This window comes from Rutidosis leptorrhynchoides, chromosome 7 (genome assembly GCF_046630445.1).
Source record: "Rutidosis leptorrhynchoides isolate AG116_Rl617_1_P2 chromosome 7, CSIRO_AGI_Rlap_v1, whole genome shotgun sequence".
NCBI lineage: Eukaryota > Viridiplantae > Streptophyta > Magnoliopsida > Asterales > Asteraceae > Rutidosis > Rutidosis leptorrhynchoides.
In genome coordinates, this window is record NC_092339.1 from 370,320,013 (window position 1) to 370,336,020 (window position 16,008).

Consider the following 16,008-nt stretch of genomic DNA (forward strand, 5'->3'; position numbering starts at 1 on the left):
GGTGTCCCGGAATGATGGGGATATTCTTATATATGCATCTTGTTAATGTCGGTTACCAGGTGTTCACCATATGAATGACTTTTATCTCTATGTATGGGATGTGTATTGAAATATGAAATCTTGTGGTCTATTATTATGATTTGATATATATAGGTTAAATCTATAACTCACCAACATTTTTGTTGACGTTTTAAGCATGTTTATTCTCAGGTGATTATTAAGAGCTTCCGCTGTCGCATACTTAAATAAGGACGAGATTTGGAGTCCATGTTTGTATGATATTGTGTAAAAACTGCATTTCAAGAAACTTATTTTGTTGTAACATATTTGTATTGTAAACCATTATGAATGGTCGTGTGTAAACAGGATATTTTAGATTATCATTATTTGATAATCTACGTAAAGCTTTTTAAACCTTTATTGATAAAATAAAGGTTATGGTTTGTTTTAAAATGAATGCAGTCTTTGAAAAACGTCTCATATAGAGGTCAAAACCTCGCAACGAAATCAATTAATATGGAACGTTTTTAATCAATAAGAACGGGACATTTCATTGGTGTATTATAAAGTGTATTCAATACTTGTAAGGATGTATTTACACTCGTAATGCATTATATGTAAATATATTTTAACATAAGTTAATTACGTCGTTTAAATAGTAACATATATATTGTTCAAAAACTCTTTAAATTAGTAGTATGAAAATATATATATATATATAATACTTTGTTAATATACTTAATGAGTTAAATAAATCTACATATATATATATATATATATATATATATATATATATATATATATATATATATATATATATATACACAATAATTAAACAATTAAACAATTAAATCAAGTTATGACGTTCGTGAATCGTCGGAATAAAAGGGTGACCAAAAGCTTGTGTAAAACTCTTTTCGGAGGTTCAAGATTTATTAAAATTCATTGCTTATCAAGTCGGAATTATATAAAGATTAAGTTTAAATTTGGTTGGAAATTTTCGGGTCTTCACAGCATGACTTAGCATGACTCGCAATATAAATATGTATAACGAATATAAATTTGAATCTAAAGTCACTTCATTAAACACACTTTTTTAAATTATTAATATGTGCCGCCAGATGGAGTACCATTTGGCGGCACATAACCTTCGGTTTCAGATTGTGCTGAAATTGTCGAGATCACCCTAAAACGAACCTAACATCAAGACTCCTGGATAGTGTCTTGACATTCGAGGTCGTCAGGATGCAGAAAAAAGACATTTTACTCATTTTTAATGTTCTCTTTAAACGTTTTCAATTATATCTTATTATTAGTTTTGTGTATGCATGACTTAGCATGGTATATATCATTTTAAGGCTTGTTATTTCACTCGCTATGTATTTATGTATAACCGGTATAAATTTTAGTTTAATGTCACTTCATTAAGCATGTTTTTTTAAATCATTAGAATGCGCCTCCAGATGGAGTTTCATTTGGCGGCGCATAACCTTCCATTTCAGATGTGCTTAAATTCTCAAGATCACCCTAAAACGTCCGAACGAGCAAGACTCTCTGAACGTGTTTTCCATTCGAAGTCGTCTAGATTCCAAAAAATACATCTTTCCTCAGAAAATCGCACCACGCACCAAACCCCACCGATGGTTTGTGGTGCTTGGTGTTTTGTGTCTTTGGCCAAAATGTTCGATCTATCGTATCTTTTTACTCGTAGCTTCGATTTAGTCACCGTTTTTTTTCTAACCGTGTATTTTTTTCGGGATCTATCATATTTTTCGAAATGAGACCTCGAAACCTTCAATTTTGCCCTTTTTCGATTTTGACCGTTTTGATTTTCATTCATATTATTCCTTTTGTGGATGTATGACTTATCATGGTACATACTGTTTTAAGGCCTATTATTTCACTTGCAATGTAATTATGTATAACGGGCATAAATTTGAATATAATGTCACTTCAGTAAAAACATTTTTTAAATCACTAGTATGCGCCGCTAGATGGAGTACCATTTGGCGGCGCATAACCTTCGGTTTCAGATTGTGCTGAAATTCTCGAGATCACCCTAAAAAGACCCTAGCATCAAGGTAGTTTTCAAGGTATTTTTTAAAAAGGGGTCTCTAAGGTAGTTTTCATTATTATTATTATCATCGTTATTATTATTATTATCATTATAAATTATTATTGTTATTGTTATTATTGTTATTATTAGTATTATTATTAAGTATTAGTGTTATTATTGGTATTATTATCATTATTATGATTATGCTCATCATTATTATTATTATTATGAAAGTAATAAAAATATATTATTATTATTATCATTAAAATTACGATTTGTATCATTTTATAAATATCAGTATTATCAATATATTTATAATTATTAATATCATATTTATCATTATTATTGTTATAAGTATTATCATTAATACTATCATTTTTATTATTATGATTATTATTATCAGTTCTATTATAATTAAAATTTATTATCATTACTATCAATTTTACTAAAGCTATCATTAAAACTATCAGTATTATTATAATTATTAAAATAATTATGAATATAAAAATAAAAGTTTTAATAACGTTGTTAAGATTATAGGTATAAAAATAAAGATTTTATATACAAAAATATATTTAAGATACATAACTTAACTATTTTAAAATCTCTATATATATAAAATGAAAATATATAAATAAACAATGAAACTTATAAAGTATTAATATAACGAATACATTACTAATAATAAATAGATTTATTCGATTACAAGTATATGTTTTAATATATAAACAAATGATATAGGTTCGTGAATCCTAGGCCAACCCTACACTTGTTCAATGTCGTCATATGTATTTTTACTACAAAATACAGTATTGTGAGTTTCATTTGCTCCCTTTTTAAATGCTTTTGCAATATGTATTTTGGGACGGAGAATACTTGCGCTGCTTTTATAACTGTTTTACGAAATAGACACAACTACTTGAAACTACATTCTATGGTTGAATTATTATACTGGATATCACCCTTTTTAGCTTGGTAGCCTAAGAATTTGGGAACAGAGCCCCAAATTGACGCGAATCCTAAAGATAGATCTGTTGGGCCTAACAGACCCCATCTAGGTTATGGATGCTTTAGTACTTCGATTTTTATATACAGATGAGTGTACTTGTATTTTTGGGGGATATTCTAGATGCATTTTGTTAATGTCAGTTACCGGGTGTTTGAAAGGACCCGTCCTAATCTATCCGGACGAAGTCCATATCGATTATAAACGATTCACAACAGTTGATTACATCGCGAGGTACTTGACCTCTATATGATACATTTTACAAACATTGCATTCGTTTTTGAAAAGACAATCTTTCATTACAACGAAATTTGACGGTATGCATACCATTTTATAATATATCTAACTATAACGGGTTTAATAATAATCTTGATGATCTCAACGACTCGAATGTAATGTCTTTTGAAATATGTCATGAATGACTCCAATTAATATCTTTAAAATGAGCAATTATACAGCGAAAGATTTCTTTCGTACCTGAGAATAAACATGCTTTAAAGTGTCAACCAAAAGGTTGGCGAGTTCATTAGTTTAACATAAATAATCATTTCATAATTTTTAATAGACCACAAGATTTCATATTTTCATTTCTCATAAACATACGTCCCATGCATAGAGACAAAAATATCATTCATATGGATTGAACACCTGGTAACCGACATTCACAATATACATATAAGAATATCCCCATCATTCCGGGATCCTCCTTCGGACATGATATAAATTTCGAAGTACTAAAGCATCCGGTACTTTGGATGGGGCTTGTTGGGCCCGATAGATCTATCTTTAGCGTTCGCGTCAATTAGGGTGTCTGTTCCCTAATTCTTAGATTACCAGACTTAATAAAAAGGGGCATATTCGATTTCGATCATTCAACCATATAATGTAGTTTCGATTACTTGTGTCTATTTTGTAAAACATTTATAAAAATTGCGCATGTATTCTCAGCCCAAAAATATAAAAGGATAAAAAGGCAAATGAAACTCACGCATATAAATATTGTAAAACAGTTAATAAAGCATTTGCATGTATTCTCAGCCCAAAAACGTAAAGAGTAAAAAGGGCAAGTGAAACTCACTCATATAAATATTGTAAAACAGTTAATAAAGCATTTGCATGTATTCTCAGCCCAAAAATGTATATAAAAAGGGAATAATGAAACTCACAATACTGTATTTTGTAGTAAAAATACATATGACGTCATTAAACAGCTGAACAATGCAGGGTTGGCCTCGGATTCACGAACCTATATCATTTGTTTATTTATTAATACACTTAATTGTAATCGAGCAAGTTTATATAAATTATTATTAATAATATACTTGTTATATCATCTGTTATTTAGATCAATTTAATATATTTAGTTTATATATATAATATAACTAATTTTTATCATTCTTTATAATATGTTACAAAAATATATATTAGAGTTTATATATGATAACAATATATATTTACGTATTAATTAATACCTTATATATATATATATATATATATATATATATATATATATATATATATATATATATATAGTTTAGTAATTATCATTTTAATAATAACAGTATAGTGACATGTATATTTTATTATTGTTGTATTGTATTTTTATATAAAACTATTTATCTTACAATTAATGATAATAATAATAAGTTTAATAATACATTACAAATATTTATATTACTAATAAAGATAATATTATTAGTATTTATACTCATTTCACTAGTAATAATAATAAACATAATAATGATAATAACAATAATAATAATACTTAAGGCTAGTACTAAAATGATATTAATATTCATGACATTTGTATTAATACTAATGACAAAGAGAATTGTAGTATTTGACACTAATAATAGTAGTTATAATGCTAATACTAATACTAATAATAACAATAACAATAACAATAATAATAATAATAATAATAATAATAATAATAATAATAATAATAATAATAATAATAATTATAATAATAATACTAATAATAAGAATAATAATAATAATAATAATAATAATAATAATAATAAGTTCTAAATGATAAAACTAATAATTTATAAGTATAATAATAGTAATAGTAACGATAATATTGTAAAGTATATTAATAATCATTTTGTTAATAATAACATTTTAACATAATAACAATAAGTATGTTAATAATAATAATAACAATAACAATAATAATAATAATATTAATAATAATTAAATAATAAATAAATAAATTGGCTACCTTAATGAAATAGCTCAAAAAGAGAAAACTGACATCGGCCGGGTTCGAACCCGAGACCTCTCGGTTACCCAAACACTCACTGAACCATCCTTCTACCTCGATACATCTGATGTAATTTACCCTTTCATTAAATTTAACCCGTATTACTTTTTATTCCCAAGTTCATCTTCTTCACAGGATCGATCCCAATCACGAATCAGATATACAATCAATTAAAGTTTTGTTTTAATTTGTTAACAGAAACAGAAACAATTCGTTGTAATTGAGATTAACAGAAAGCTAAAAAAAAATAAAAAAAAAAGTCTACCTGATGTTTCGTAGAAGAAGAACAACTCCACAATTGATTTTCGATTTTTAGATGTTTTTAGATAACGATTTCTACACGAAAAAAGTTCTAAATCACTCATATAAACCTTCTGAATCGTCCATTAATCCTAAAACATAACAACGAACTTGAATTTTTCAATGAACAAAACGTTTGACTTTTATAACCCGAACTTTGACTCCAAAATTCTCGATCAAAACAACGAATTGAAACTTCAATTTTTACAGAAAGGTTAAGTGGAATATTCCTAACAAAACTGTATTTTTAATTTTTGAAAAAGTAAATGAAATCGAGCTATTGCATATAAGGTATCACGAACAGAGGTATCCTTTTCTGTTTTACTCTCTGATCTATTTTAATCCCCCAATTTGCAGCATATATAAATGTAAAGTGTTTTAATAATACACAACAGACTTTGCAGCATAAACAAATTGATTGATTGTGGCTTGTAGTGAAGGTGGGGATCGATTTAGTTTACGGGTATAATAGAAAAAGGAGAAAAAAATTTATCAGATAATGATATAAATAAATATATATCTGATATTGTTTACCTTATCTGTATAAATATGTTTCTTTTTTTTATATATAATATAAATTAAACTGATATTAATAATTGTTAATGTAGTAATGATATTAATATTGTTAACATTTCTTAATAATGAGGATACTAATATTAATAACAAATATAATAGAAATAGTAGTAGTGTTATTAATATCAAAATAATGATACTATTAATAATAAGATTAATGGTAACAATAATGATAATAATCATCTTAAATAAAAATGATAATTTTTGGTAATGATAACAATAACAAAAATTATAATGTTTCTACTAATTAAAATAATGATGATACTATAATATTAGTAATATAACAAATTAATGTATCAGTTTTCATATTTATGTATAATATATTGATATTACTAATATATCAATCATTGAATAAAATATTTTTATTATTAGTGGTACTAATAATATTATTAGTTATAATAACATTAATTTTATTTATAATAATAATATTTACAATATATACTTGTCTATATATATATACACTTATATAATAATAGTAATGATACAAATATTAATATTAATGTTATGAAAGTAATAATAATAATACTACCTTAACAACTATATTATCAATTTGTAATTATAATTAATATCGTAATATTACAACCTGTTAATCATCTCTATTAATTATATATTTTATAATAACATATTTCGGCTATTTACTATTTATCAATTTTTATATAATACAATATATATATATATATATATATATATATATATATATATATATATATATATATATATATATATATATATATATATTCATTTAATAACATCTTATTTATTTTGTACAATACACTATCTATTTAATTCAAGTGATTAATTGTATATACTAGTTCAAATTATTAAACATAGTTCAAATTATTATACATACTTTTGTTTATTTATATACATATACATATGCACCTTTATATAAATTTAGTTATTTACAAACAATTTTTCGTGAATCGTCAGGAATAGTCAAAGGGTAATTGCATTAATGTAAATTGTTCCAAAATTTTGAGACTCAGCTTTACAGACTTTGCTTATCGTGTCGAAGTCATAGTAAGATTTAGTTTAAATTTGGTCGGAATTTCCCGGGTCATCACAGTACCTACCCGTTAAAGAAATTTCGTCCCGAAATTTGAGTGAGGTCGTCATGGCTAACGATAAAAATGTTTTCATGACGAATATGAGTTGATAAATAGAGTTTTATCATCATTGAGTAATATAGATAAAACGATTCGATTATTCGAAGCGTACGAGTGAAGCTATCACAAAATAGTGAAATGAAAGAAAGACATGTTTCATCATAACTTTTAACTAGTCATGGTTGAATTTAGAAAATAAAGTGCATTTAACTTTTGGCAGAGTTAGGGTTGAATTCCGGAATTCAAGGGATTTTAAGAAAATCTTCGAAATCTAAAAGATTTGATTCTTCGGCGAGTAAGGAAATTGATATCTCTATAATTAAATACGATGATCTGCCTCGATTACTCTGTCTGATATTCCCATTATAAATTAAATTCTTCCGTTCTATTATCCTCACCATTCCTATACTTTCTTTCTTAGTTCATACATTCAAAAGATTTTTGAAAATGCTTAATTCAGTTCTGATCCTTGTCCTTATCCTGACTATTGCCACAATCATTCTCCTTTTTCCAACTTCCACCGGAGGAATCTGTTTTCTTCTACTTTTCCCTTGGGGTTATCGTGTTTTTAATTCTCCCGTGTCATTATGTTGTGATAAACATTGACATACACGGTTTGTAATTTACGTGTTGTTATCGGTTTTATATCCTCCTTTATATTTCGTAGTTCTATGCTTTTGTTTTCTCTTCCCGACTTTAAGTCAAGCGAATGATAGTCCAGAATTTGTAGATATAGAGTTTCGAATGATTATAATGTTCTAAGCAGGAAGGAATGTGATAGCACGGTTTGATTTGTTAAATTACCATAATCACTGAGAATAGAACTATCAAGAATATATTTTCTTGATATGTTCGAAGGTGAAGTAGAATGAACGAGTCATGTAACATGGCACATGATGACGTTATAATCTGTGAATCATCATGTTCCATTTAGAAACTCAGCATGACTTACTTTAATATAATCACGTTGATCAAGTGTCATTATATTATACTAACTCATGCATCAGTTCCCAACATTACTTCAATAACATTCATATTTTAAGCTCGAAAGTTTACAGAATATAGAAACTAATAGTTTCTATATGATGTAATACTGATAGCACGAAGAGATTAATGATTTCAGATAAGAATAGTTATAAAAATATCTCCAGAAATATGGAGGATATTTACAATGAAAGATACGATAATATCTCGGAATATCTAAGATCAGAGGATGATAGAAACTATTATCTGCAAGGATTTAGAGTAAAGAGCAAGATATTCACTAAAGACTTTAGCAGATATTGAATCATTTGGATTCTTTGAGGTCAAACTTATTCTTTGTGATTTGTCCACGGTTTTCTTCCTAGTTTCGCATAATCTGCTTTTCGGTACTAAATTTTCTATTGAATGTTTCTAATATAATGATACACAGGAAGCACGAGTAGGTATATAATTTCGGACGAGAATATTTATGAAAATATCTTCAAAAATATCGAAGATATTGATGATGATATTTTGGAATTTCTAAGTTCGATGGTTGATGGAGAAAGATTTTCCGCAAGATTTTAACATGACTTCGGAGCAAGATATTCTCTAAAGATTTCATCGAATTCAGAATTACCTGAATTCTTTGAATATAGGGTTTGGTCCTTGTATTTGTCCTTGGTCTCCTTCGTGGTTAGCTCAATCCGTTTTCCAGTTTCAACTTTTCTGAGCTTTTCCAACATTCTATTCTTTATCATCAAACTTTCGACGATTAAGGTCGTTTACAGTTTTTGTTGCTTCATTCAACTTTTCAAAATTCAGAGTATTGGTTCGCAGACTGGGTGCTCTTCAGAATTTCAGAATGGAAGATCATTATTCTAAGAGATAAATATTATACATATAACTGTTGATGTAGATATGATGTGAGTTTTCAAAGTACTGCTTGCTGATTCTTCTACATTTACTGCTACCATATCTGAATCATTGGTTATCGATCTGAGGTGATTTCAAGAGAATTGTGTTTTTTTTAGATGATTAAACGATGACGTTAATATGGTGGAATATAAAAGGTTCCCCGGTAACAATAAAAGAGCATACATATAAATCAAGGTGATAATAAGGTTGTTTCGAATGAAAAGTCGAAGTTGATTTGCTGGAGCTGTGACAAAATTTGCTACTTTGAAAGGAATTACCAAGTTATTTTGGGTAATAATAACACTAAAGGAATTATCACAACTATGTGTTAAACATTTACTCAGTTTCCGAGAGTTTTTCAGATGCATAACTAAATGCATCAATCTTTTCTTCCGTAGATGAAGTGCGGTTGATTCATCCTATCGATTGAGGTGTTTTCAAGAATCATGAAAGGTTTGAACGCAGATTGTAATTGTGATGATATGAATGGGGTTTAAAATGAAATCAAGTGGCAAACTTGAAGAATTGTTTAGTTTCATATGTTATAATCAATATTTTAATTCATTTTAATTGTCCAGTGTTGGTAGTCCACAGTTGATAGTCCACAGTAACAGTCCAGTAATTCATATATAGTTTAATATATAATATTCGAATTAATTAATAAATATCGTGACCCGTGTACATCTCTCAGACTCGATCACAACTTAAAGTATATATATTATTTGAGAATCAACCTCAACCCTGTATAGAGAACTCGATCATTACTGCATATAGAGTGTCTATGGTGATTCCAATTAATATATATAGATGCGTCGATATGATATGTCAAAACCTTGTATACGTGTCCCGATATTTAAAGTGCGTAAAATAAATAACAGAAATTAAATGACGATAATTAAAGTGCGTAAAGTAAATAACAGAAATTAAATGACGATAAATAAAATTACGAGAATGTAAATTGCGATAATTAAACTGCAATAAATAAATTGCGATAATTAAATGGTAATACGGAATTAACAGTTAGCTAGGAACAGTTAGCTAGGATTTTGTTAGCGTGGATTCTTAATAGAATTTCATATTGTTAATTAATCTGTTTCTAATCAATTTTTATTGTGTCCAATATTTCTTCATTATGCCACTTGTTGGATTCTGATTGGTCAAAATCCAAATATGTAATTGGATGAATATGGTTATTCTATGGTGAACGGATTTGTATATCGGTGGATGTAAGTAGGATAGTATATGACTGTTGAAACAGATTCGAAGAACGTACAATGTAACTTATTAATGTGAAATTTAAATAGTCCTCGGGTATTACCTACCCATTAAAATATTTTCACCATTAACAGTTTGTACAAGAGAATTTTTAATTACAATCTTTATGAAAACATATATACATATATATTTTCTTCAGATGTATTCATGGATTTAATGAGTTAATATAATATTAAACTCATTTGCTTTTCAGTTGGAACTAGAATAAATAATCTTTAAAATTTTAGAGATTACATATTCGACATGTCGAGCGAAGATCATACTCAAAGTACAGATGATGAAATTGAAGCATGGATTGTTGATGGTACTGGTGCTGTTATTGATTGTACTGTTGGTGCCGGTGATGTTGCTGAAGCTGGTACATTTTGCACCATATTCTCCGAATTGATTATTCGAGCGCGAAGTTCGCTAATTTCTTCTATTATTTCGGGATGATTGTCGGTCGGAACGAGCGGATGAATAAGGTTCAGAATTGTGGATAGGATATAATCTTGTCAATTTACCCCGGAAATGAGACTGAAAATGGTGTCTCAAACAGGTTCGCCGGTAAACGCTTCAGGTTCATTGTCAAGAGATGAATTTGGTTGGTGGAAGGGATTGCCTTTTGCGCGTTTCCATTAATTAAGTCGACTACGAACCCATCAGATGAATTAATAATGGCTGATTGGTTGATTCATGCCGATGACGCTGTTTTCGGAGCTTAGGTGAACATCTATGTCGCAATAGCTGTCGGAATAACTATCGGAATAGTTTATCGGAATCTGAGGGACTCGAACTGGTTTAGGGATTCATCCCGTACGATCAGATGAATGATTTTCGATAAGAAATAGATTATAGCATATAGATTAGTACCCTGCAGTACATAATTTACATATGCATATATAATACTAAAATCCCATAAGTTACGGAGGAATCTACGGAAGCTGTCAGGCATCGGTAACAATAACAGGTACGCTAAGGTATGAATTAGCAGATATGCTAAGATATAAATTTTTGTCTATACACTAATCATGCAATTAATGCAATAAGATGTGTCTAGACTAAGGATGATAAGCAAGTGATTCTCTAAGAAGGCTAAGCAGGAAATTTTTGACACAAAATGATAAGCAAAACTTTTGACATGCAGACACGGTCGAAGTCCAGACTCACTAATGCATCCTAACGACTTATCAGTTAGACACACTAATGCAGACATGGTTCGCTAAGACCACCGCTCTGATACCAACTGAAAGGACCCGTCCTAATCTATCCGGACGAAGTCCATATCGATTATAAACGATTCACAACAGTTGATTACATCGCGAGGTACTTGACCTCTATATGATACATTTTACAAACATTGCATTCGTTTTTGAAAAGACAATCTTTCATTACAATGAAAGTTGACGGTATGCATACCATTTTATAATATATCTAACTATAACGGGTTTAATAATAATCTTGATGATCTCAACGACTCGAATGTAATGTCTTTTGAAATATGTCATGAATGACTCCAATTAATATCTTTAAAATGAGCAATTATACAGCGAAAGATTTCTTTCGTACCTGAGAATAAACATGCTTTAAAGTGTCAACCAAAAGGTTGGCGAGTTCATTAGTTTAACATAAATAATCATTTCATAATTTTTAATAGACCACAAGATTTCATATTTTCATTTCTCATAAACATACGTCCCATGCATAGAGACAAAAATATCATTCATATGGATTGAACACCTGGTAACTGACATTCACAATATACATATAAGAATATCCCCATCATTCCGGGATCCTCCTTCGGACATGATATAAATTTCGAAGTACTAAAGCATCCGGTACTTTGGATGGGGCTTGTTGGGCCCGATAGATCTATCTTTAGCGTTCGCGTCAATTAGGGTGTCTGTTCCCTAATTCTTAGATTACCAGACTTAATAAAAAGGGGCATATTCGATTTCGATCATTCAACCATATAATGTAGTTTCGATTACTTGTGTCTATTTCGTAAAACATTTATAAAAATTGCGCATGTATTCTCAGCCCAAAAATATAAAAGGATAAAAAGGCAAATGAAACTCACGCATATAAATATTGTAAAACAGTTAATAAAGCATTTGCATGTATTCTCAACCCAAAAACGTAAAGAGTAAAAAGGGCAAGTGAAACTCACTCATATAAATATTGTAAAACAGTTAATAAAGCATTTGCATGTATTCTCAGCCCAAAAATGTATATAAAAAGGGAATAATGAAACTCACAATACTGTATTTTGTAGTAAAAATACATATGACGTCATTAAACAGCTGAACAATGCAGGGTTGGCCACGGATTCACGAACCTATATCATTTGTTTATTTATTAATACACTTAATTGTAATCGAGCAAGTTTATATAAATTATTATTAATAATATACTTGTTATATCATCTGTTATTTAGATCAATTTAATATATTTAGTTTATATATATAATATAACTAATTTTTATCATTCTTTATAATATGTTACAAAAATATATATTAGAGTTTATATATGATAACAATATATATTTACGTATTAATTGATACCTTATATATATATATATATATATATATATATATATATATATATATATATATATATATATATATATATATATATATATATAGTTTAGTAATTATCATTTTAATAATAACAGTATAGTGACATGTATATTTTATTATTGTTGTATTGTATTTTTATATAAAACTATTTATCTTACAATTAATGATAATAATAATAAGTTTAATAATACATTACAAATATTTATATTACTAATAAAGATAATATTATTAGTATTTATACTCATTTCACTAGTAATAATAATAAACATAATAATGATAATAACAATAATAATAATACTTAAGGCTAGTACTAAAATGATATTAATATTCATGACATTTGTATTAATACTAATGACAAAGAGAATTGTAGTATTTGACACTAATAATAGTAGTTATAATGCTAATACTAATACTAATAATAACAATAACAATAACAATAATAATAATAATAATAATAATAATAATAATAATAATAATTATAATAATAATAATAATAATAATAATAATAATAATAATAATAAGTTCTAAATGATAAAACTAATAATTTATAAGTATAATAATAGTAATAGTAATAGTAACGATAATATTGTAAAGTATATTAATAATCATTTTGTTAATAATAACATTTTAACATAATAACAATAAGTATGTTAATAATAATAATAACAATAACAATAATAATAATAATATTAATAATAATTAAATAATAAATAAATAAATTGGCTACCTGAATGAAATAGCTCAAAAAGAGAAAACTGACATCGGCCGGGTTCGAACCCGAGACCTCTCGGTTACCCAAACACTCACTGAACCATCCTTCTACCTCGATACATCTGATGTAATTTACCCTTTCATTAAATTTAACCCGTATTACTTTTTATTCCCAAGTTCATCTTCTTCACAGGATCGATCCCAATCACGAATCAGATATACAATCAATTAAAGTTTTGTTTTAATTTGTTAACAGAAACAGAAACAATTCGTTGTAATTGAGATTAACAGAAAGCTAAAAAAAAATAAAAAAAAAATGTCTACCTGATGTTTCGTAGAAGAAGAACAACTCCACAATTGATTTTCGATTTTTAGATGTTTTTAGATAACGATTTCTACACGAAAAAAGTTCTAAATCACTCATATAAACCTTCTGAATCGTCCATTGATCCTAAAACATAACAACGAACTTGAATTTTTCAATGAACAAAACGTTTGACTTTTATAACCCGAACTTTGACTCCAAAATTCTCGATCAAAACAACGAATTGAAACTTCAATTTTTACAGAAAGGTTAAGTGGAATATTCCTAACAAAACTGTATTTTTAATTTTTGAAAAAGTAAATGAAATCGAGCTATTGCATATAAGGTATCACGAACAGAGGTATCCTTTTCTGTTTTACTCTCTGATCTATTTTAATCCCCCAATTTGCAGCATATATAAATGTAAAGTGTTTTAATAATACACAACATACTTTGCAGCATAAACAAATTGATTGATTGTGGCTTGTAGTGAAGGTGGGGATCGATTTAGTTTACGGGTATAATAGAAAAAGGAGAAAAAAATTTATCAGATAATGATATAAATAAATATATATCTGATATTGTTTACCTTATCTGTATAAATATGTTTCTTTTTTTTATATATAATATAAATTAAACTGATATTAATAATTGTTAATGTAGTAATGATATTAATATTGTTAACATTTCTTAATAATGAGGATACTAATATTAATAACAAATATAATAGAAATAGTAGTAGTGTTATTAATATCAAAATAATGATACTATTAATAATAAGATTAATGGTAACAATAATGATAATAATCATCTTAAATAAAAATGATAATTTTTGGTAATGATAACAATAACAAAAATTATAATGTTTCTACTAATTAAAATAATGATGATACTATAATATTAGTAATATAACAAATTAATGTATCAGTTTTCATATTTATGTATAATATATTGATATTACTAATATATCAATCATTGAATAAAATATTTTTATTATTAGTGGTACTAATAATATTATTAGTTATAATAACATTAATTTTATTTATAATAATAATATTTACAATATATACTTGTCTATATATATATACACTTATATAATAATAGTAATGATACAAATATTAATATTAATGTTATGAAAGTAATAATAATAATACTACCTTAACAACTATATTATCAATTTGTAATTATAATTAATATCGTAATATTACAACCTGTTAATCATCTCTATTAATTATATATTATATAATAACATATTTCGGCTATTTACTATTTATCAATTTTTATATAATACAATATATATATATATATATATATATATATATATATATATATATATATATATATATATATATATATATATATATATATATATATATATATATATATATTCATTTAATAACATCTTATTTATTTTGTACAATACACTATCTATTTAATTCAAGTGATTAATTGTATATACTAGTTCAAATTATTAAACATAGTTCAAATTATTATACATACTTTTGTTTATTTATATACATATACATATGCACCTTTATATAAATTTAGTTATTTACAAACAATTTTTCGTGAATCGTCAGGAATAGTCAAAGGGTAATTGCATTAATGTAAATTGTTCCAAAATTTTGAGACTCAGCTTTACAGACTTTGCTTATCGTGTCGAAGTCATAGTAAGATTTAGTTTAAATTTGGTCGGAATTTCCCGGGTCATCACAGTGTTCACCATATGAACGGATTTTATACAGATGAGTGTTCCTGTATGATGATTTTTTTTACAGATGAGTGTTCCTGCAGTTAACTATGAAAATTAAATCTTGTGGTCTATTAAAATTATTGAAATGATTGTTTATGATAAACTAATGAACTCACCAACCTTTTGGTTGACACTTTTAAGCATGTTTATTCTCAGGTTTGAAAGAAATCTTCCGCTGTGCATTTGCTCATTTTAGCAATATTAATTGGAGTCATTCAT